General features: G+C 37.2%; 1 long non-coding RNA gene across 2 annotated transcripts; it reads left to right on the top strand.

The window, feature by feature from the left end:
• Positions 1–1,059: 1,059 nt before the first annotated feature.
• Positions 1,060–5,461, top strand: LOC132067146 (uncharacterized). Of its 2 annotated transcripts, none has more exons than XR_009417074.1 (2): positions 1,060–1,195; positions 3,368–5,461. It is a non-coding gene; the product is annotated as an uncharacterized LOC132067146 (long non-coding RNA). The 2 variants fall into 2 exon arrangements; XR_009417073.1 differs by having other exon boundaries at positions 1,082–1,195; positions 3,321–5,461.
• The last annotated feature ends 2,474 nt before the right edge of the window (positions 5,462–7,935 follow it).

The raw sequence follows: 7,935 nt of genomic DNA on the forward strand, positions 1-7,935 counted from the left end.
GTCTCGTCGTCTATGTATTTGTCTGAGAACTCTTCGTGTTCCCAATCAAAGAGGAATAGGATGCAGGTACGTAATTTTTACCTGCCTCGGGATGTTTTCATCTTTTTAGTGTATAAATTTTTCTTTTGAGTCGAATATTGCTCTTTGGAGTTTTATCTGATTTTAGTTGTTTTATTCATGAAAATCGAAAACTACAAAATAGAGTGTTGTTTGTTTGTCAAAATTTTGCATTTTTCTTAAAAATTAGTTAGTTAATGCTCTTATTTTTGTAATTTTAGATTTTGTTTACTATTAATAGAAAACTAAAAAAAAAAGTGATAAAACGAAATCAAAAGAGGACCAACCAAAAAGTTCCACCTCATAAGATTCCTTCCAACAAACTAATTCCTCCAATTTCATTTTACAATACACGTTTTATACACCTGCATGCATAAACCATCACACTTGGAGCATATTCCATACGTGGGATCCAGTCGAATTTTTCTTGCTCACTACTCCACTCTTCTACACTAGATATACACTAGCACACAACAAATACATAGGGAGATTAGAGAGGGGAGGGACGACCAAAGAAAAAAAAAACAAAGAATCATCATCACCTTCATCTCCAAACACACAGAAATGGAAATACCTACAAAACACCAAAAAAAAAAAAAAAAAAAAAAAAAGCCAACTACATCGTCCCATCATCACCGCCGCCCCCAACTACATCTATCACCCATATCATCACCACCAGCATATCACCTTCAAACCACCACCAACGCACCACTGTTCCAACACCATACAACCACCCAAAACCGCCTCCACCATAAACCCCATTTTCGCCACTGTCTAACAAACCTTTTCCCGTTCACCACCCTATTTCCACCAACCAAACACCACCGTGACCTACGTTGTTGACTACCCTTTTCCCACCAACAAAACCGATGCCTACCTCCCCCATTTTTGATTTAAAAAACCCCCATCTGAAATACACTCGAAATAGCCCGAAATAGTTTTGAAAACCACCCCGAAACCATCAACTTTTCGAATATATTTTTTTACCTTAATTATTCGGTTCGAATTTTTTGGTTTTGAGCCACAAATCTGGTTTAATTAATTGGAGTTTTCAGATTTTTTGTCGAGGTCATCGGATTCCGGTCAAGGCTTTAGTTTGGTTCTTGCCGATATAAATTTGTGGAATCAAAGCATTGAGGTCCAATTCTAAACTTTGCCCCATCTTTAATTCATAGATCTTTGTTATTGATGTTGGATGGAATATTTGCTTGGTGTTTGTTTTCTTTTGTGAATTACTGATCCGATGGGGTTAATAAGGTTGATTTGTGTAACAATTACTTAGTGCTAAAAACCACGTTAAGTTTTTCAATTTGCTTAAGATCTATAGGCTAATTTCTAAAGATATGTTAAATCGTGATTAGGAAATTTAGTAAAAGGGATCGCAAGATTGGGCTTTATTTTTATTACTTACTTCGTAAATTGGATTGGGTAGGCAAACATTAGGTTTGTTTAAATTGCATGTGTGTTTTATTCCTTTTGCTTGCTTTATGTATTGTGTATTCATTCCCGAGTGGGATGTCCCGGAAGAAAATCAATGTAAAAAATGGAGTCCGCTCTTGGAGAAGACCCCGGGATGTCGGGGATAGCTTAGTATAGTTTAGTATAGGGTAGTATAGGTTTATTTTCTCGCATTTTTCATTTATTTCAGGTTGTAATAATTCAGACTTTATTTTTCAAATATTTCTTGTGCACGTGCTTGTGTGATTACTTGAGTTTACTTGACTGAGTTTCTATTTAAGCCGATACGAGTTAATTAAAGGGACCGTGCTAAAACCACGAGACTCGAGGGATGCCTCACACCTTCCCCTCGGTGAACAGAATTCCTCAACCGGAATCTCTGTCGCTGATTAGTTTTTAGAATCAAACTTGTTTTGAAAGGGATATTGATTTCACGGTCACTTAGCACACTAAAACTCGATGCCAGGTGGCGACTCTTTTTCTCTAAATAAAATTCCGTTTCAAACACAATTTTCGTCACTTTCTAATTGAAAACCCTTTGAACTTAACAGAAAAATCATTTTTGTGGGGAAAAAGGGGTGTGACAACCTCATCATGGATTTACCACTTCGAACGTCCTAATTTTCAAACTAGAACACCTCTAACCATTCGCGCGATTATCCCTTTCATCCGATCAACTCAACCGAGTAGTACACCAGTAGTAGTAGGAACTAACCGAAAGTTACACAACAGGGACAAGACTCTCAACACTAATCCATTATTAGATGCAACACCCGATAGCTCCTTGAGTACTAAAACTTCGCACTTGTCCAACACTAGTGTCATTCTCATTAGTCCACCACTGACTCCCATCGACCCACGGCATAACTAAACTTTTCAACTCAACACTGAACCCTCATGTCAATTCTACCTGGTATGACTGCAACATAACTCTCAAATACTCTACCTCTTGATTCCATGATCCCCTTACCATTTCTCTAAACATGACAACCTGACAAACATACCCTTTCTTTGGAGGACCAGGACCACAACTGCCCAATATCTTGTAACGACCCGTTTGGTCGTTATAGCGTTTTTACCATTTTTTCCCCTGTTGGACCTTCCCCGAGCCTTGTTAGTATTATTTTGACACACAGGGACCGATGGCACAGTTCCCTACGTATCATTTTGGGTTTTGGAATGACTTTTAGAAAATTTGGCCTTAAAGCGAAAATCATTAGACTCGAAGTTGACTTTAGGGTAACGTGCCTGTAATTGAATTTTGACAGTTCCATTAGGTTCGGAGGGTGATCTATGACTTAGTAGTGTCATTGGTTTGGTGCCCGAAGGGTTCGGATGTGATTTGGGTCATTGGTTGAGAAACTGGTTAAGTTAGAATTGGAGTTGACCACGGTCAACATCGAGTCAAGATGATCCCGTGTCAATGTTTTAAAAGATCCAATAAGTTTGTATGATGATTTTGGACGTGTTCATAAAGTTTGGGTAGATTCCGATGAGTTTTGGATACGTTTGGGTTGTATGGTGATTGTTTTCGGTTTTGACGTCGATTTGAGCATAAAGGTTACCATATTGAGCAAACGGACTTTGATTCGTGTTTCGACTGAACCATTATAGCTGTATTGTAATTTCATAACCATAGCAACAGAAATCATCGAGTTTCTACTTCGTATGAGGGAATTATGGTCATTTTACTAAGAATTGGGTTGATAGATGTTTCAGATTAATTACGAAATTGCCACTGAATTCGTATTTAAAAATATGCATTCTTCCAAATATTGAAACCACCATATCACATTCATTATAAGGTCAAATGGAGTGATTGAAAAGCCTAACTTGAGTGAAATTTCACAAGGAATCCATTGGAGGCATCAAAAGCGAGCTTTTGGATCATTTAGCACCAGGAACGAGGCGGAACAGCTGGGCCTTTTGTCTATTAATGTTGCTTGGGGTTTCTCTCATCTTGAAAGCTTGGGTTTGGAAGAATTCAAGGATGTTCTTCTATGGGGTAAGGTCTAAACCATAATCTAAGTATTTCCCTTTGATTCATTCCGTAGTTTTAAGCTTTAATTCATGATTTCTAAATTAGGAAATTGGGGTTTTTCATGAAAGAGGGTTTAATGGGTCTTTCTTGAGAAGTTCATAAAATTGGTTAGACTTCCTAAGTTGCTTTAAATGATTAAATTGATTGGGTTTATGCTAGATTATGATATATCTAAGGTTGTTAATCATATACCTTCCATTATTAGTGATGAATTCTTGAATTTAAGAGTTAGGGTTTATACCCTAAATTGGAGGTTTTGCTTGAATTTTGAAATTGGATGAATTCTTGAATTAATTTAGCAATTAGTTGATGGGTTTTGATCACCTAGTGTTTAATTGGATAATTTACCCTCGAATTTTCCATTTTGCCCTTGTGGGCCCCATTTCCCCAAATTCTAGGGTCGGTTTTTTACCCAATTAAAATGATAGCAATATAGATATCGTTCTTCATGATTTCTAATATAGATTTCGAATATGAATATACTTTGATTATTTGGAGACTCAAAGGAAGGGAAAGTGTGTGGCTGACGGTTCATGACTACTTATTTCGGCATTCCAGGTAGGTTACGGTTTACCCATGTGGTGATACTTCGACTGCCGAAGTGTACATTTAGAAGATATTGTCGTAGTTTCATGTAAACCTTCCGGTATGAAGTTGGATTGGATTTTGCCTTAGGGTTTGTTATTGCTTGTGACTTGTTTGATCGGCCATCGGCTCCGTAGACTCCATAGGACCCTGTTTGGTACGTTGTGTATAAATTGGTGGATTGTTTGTGAATTGGGAGTAAATCGGAAGGATGAAATTACTTGATATTGATATTGGTACTTAGTGTACGCCTCGTTATTAGTATAGCCATTTTGGTATAGTTTGCTCTTATTGTTATGAAAATTGGAGATTCATTATGATTACTGTGTGGATCCCTTATTAATGATACTGATGCGTTGTGTGTGGCACAACTTGAACTTGATATTATTCATTGTTTGTACTTGTATCGTTCCATACTCATTTCATATCATCTTATTATGCTGTGTGACTGCACTATTGATGGAAACGAGAAGGAACATTGAGGATTATGGAACATAGTAAGTCACCTCTGAGCTGTGTGCGGAGGGGCTGATATGGAACACTGATATTGCGACACTTGTAAATAATTAGGTCCTCTGAGCTGTGTGCGGAGTGACAATGGTTGGACTTCGTGGGTCCCCCGTGGGTTGTGCTGCCGAGGAGTGGAGATATTCCGCTGTCAGAGTGCAAGAGTATAGGCATTGCATTGCATTCATATCTCATATGGCGTTGCTTGATTATGCTTCGTGGTTGATGATGATTTGGATATGGTGTTAGTTACATTCTTGGATTGTATTTGATATGCGCTACATGTTGATTTGTCTTGATGGTACCTGGTTTTCTGTATACTTGGATATTTGTTTCACTTGGGTTTAGTTGTTGCATCAAGGCTTGATTATGTGAGTCAATTTCTTAGAAGTATGACCTGTATTTTATGGTTTGCTTGTTTTCTCTTACCTTGTTATCTTTATACATGTCTGTGATGGTTCACTTTTTCACGCGGGTTTAGGGCGAAAAAAGGCTACTACGAACTCGTTGATGCTCTTTCGGACTTATTTGAAAAATAGTCGCCACCTAATTTTTAGGAAATTAGGAAAACCGATTTTGAAGGGTTTATTCAAATGCAGTGAAAAAAACCTTCGTAATCTAGTGTTTTATGTAAGGGTTCTGATGATTCCCTGGGGAAGGTGTTAGTCACCCGATTATTAAGGATCCGTACTATATGGTTGACCTTCGAATTCCAGTGTAGGAGTATTTGCTTAAACTGCTTATTTTGTATTTATTTTCTCGCGAAAGAACTATCATCAATAAATCGCATATCATATGTTCCTTTGTGAAAAATTTGGATATATTCCCTCTATATATAGGGTATCGTAGTTCCGGAGTTATAACATCCGTATATAAATAGCCTCCTTTTATGTACAAGGAGTATATGTGTTTATAAGAAAAAAGTGTAAATAAAGGTCTTGATTTATAAATTAAGTCCATACTCATACACTTGGCTCGGGGTCGTACTTATTGGTACGTTCAGTTTTATCCGGAATTCTTTATATTACGACGGTTTAAAAGGCGTTTTTCTATTTTGGAGTGATAGCTATTAGCTGTGTATACTTACCTTTTGGCCTTTTATTTGACCCAAATCTATAGTGAACCGAGTCTTACTTCAGTCGGTTTCTTTTCCAAAAATAAACCAGTCCAACTTTGTTCAAAATTTGATTTATCTTGTTTGGAAAGACTGCATTTTTTAGGATTGCTTAGTTTCTTAGAATTTTTCTGAAATTTATACAAGTGACATAAAATAAACCAACTGTTTGGGTCAAAAATGTTTGTGGGTATTGGGCCGAAAATCTATTTCTTGAGGCCTTTGTAAAGGTTCTCCTTTAAAACAAACTTTTAAAAAAAATCGGGTTTGCATTTTTTCAAAGAATGTGGAGGGAAAGATCTATCAGATTTCTTTTAAATAACCAATTGAATTTTGCTAACACTAAACCAGATTTCAGTTTTTAGTTTTGAAAGAGACGGATTAATGCTTGTTTATGCGAAAAAAATAGCCTTGAAAACCCAGTTTTATACCTTATTTTAAAACGTTAGAGTTAATCGTGGTTTTGGAAATTCGCTTAGGGACCTAAAGTCATCTAAATGGCATAAGAACCGTTATCCTAAGACGGCTAGGTCAAACCATAGGGTCCCACTATACTATGAGTTTAATACAACTTTTACAAACATGTTTGAATTTGAACACATGTATATACAACGAGGAGAGATAGACTAGGGGCGTACCAAGCCCCTAGTTGGCCATTTTGACCCATGGTTGGGCCTTCTGCGCGCCTGGCTATTATTTCCTTTGCGGACTAAATCCTAATTTGAATAGAAGTCCTATTGGGCCAAAGGCCCAATAGGGGGCTGATCTTGGACCCAAGCGGTTATGCAAGTAGAGGAGGAAAAGAAAAAGGGAATTGGTTAGTTTATATTTAACTACTCTTATAACTGGGATAATCAAACACACACACATATATATATACAAACGCATGCACCATATAAAGGATCATATCTTCGGCCCCCATATATATCGAGGCGCCATAGTGGATTTATTTTTAAGGCTTAGTATGGTATGGGGACTGGGTTTTAGCCCTGTGTTCCCGATGTCGCACAAGTTCCAAGGGGTTTCTAAGAACCCCAGGCATGGCTAACACCGGAGAGACTAAAAATACCCCGAATTACCAAACCAGGTCCTAATACATATCCCAACAGTCTAACATACATGGAGAGTATACGAATCACACACACACATATATAGGCGTCATACTGGACAGTAATAAGTAAAAAAAGAAGAACAACACTTCTAACTATTTATAACTTTACATAGAAGGAAATGAATTACATAGTGGAAAAGATAAAGGGATAGTCCTTGCTAAATATAATTGTCATCTACTTTATTGGGCCCAAAAAAAAAAAAAAAAAAGATAAGTCCACTGCTGAGGCAGTTCTACTCATCCCAGGATCAAAACAATATCCAAGCACAGTATTTTATAAATAGAAGCCAACTAGGACATTCTTTCATGACAGTTTTGATGGAAAAGCCCAGCTCAATTAACAGGTCCAAATAACTACTCTATCATGGTGATGCTACTTCTATTCTGGACAATCCACACTTGTGCACAGACATGCCAAAGCATTATAGTCTGCTGACCTTAGGAAATAAAGGACTTATACAACTTTTTTTTGGGGGGGGGGGGGGTGGGTGGTGGGGGGGGATATATAGCAAGGTTAAATGGATAGGAGAAAGTAGAGGAGGCAAGATAAAGCCTGTCTTAAACACAAGATATGAAACAGATCATCCAGATATCAGAATTGGACTAGATTTTAAAAGACATCATTTCATGTAAGGTGTGATTAGAACCAGACCCTACTCTAGATGAAAGAGGAGATTAGTTAATCCAGTTAAGAGGTTTTAAAGCATTACACAAAAAAGACAAGTTAAAGGAGCAATATTCAACTGGAAAAAAAAATTCTAGAAGAAGAAACCTAATTCATAACAATGGAAAATAAAATTGGGAACTGATCCTGCACAGTACAGCTTAGACATGGCCTAGAGTGAGATGAGTGACACACTAATTCAATACACAATTAGAACAGAATAAACAAGACAACTTAGTTGAGTGTACCCAGACTTGAACAAATTAGAACATGCCATTGGCACAGATTAGTTTAAAAGAAGAGGGGAAAGAAGAGAGAGAGGCACATATCTACGGAAGAGTTTGAAAGGAACAAGGTAAACCTAACTTTTAAAAAAGGGGACACTCTCCTCAATTTTG

Source organism: Lycium ferocissimum, chromosome 8 (genome assembly GCF_029784015.1).
Source record: "Lycium ferocissimum isolate CSIRO_LF1 chromosome 8, AGI_CSIRO_Lferr_CH_V1, whole genome shotgun sequence".
In the NCBI taxonomy this organism is placed as follows: domain Eukaryota; kingdom Viridiplantae; phylum Streptophyta; class Magnoliopsida; order Solanales; family Solanaceae; genus Lycium; species Lycium ferocissimum.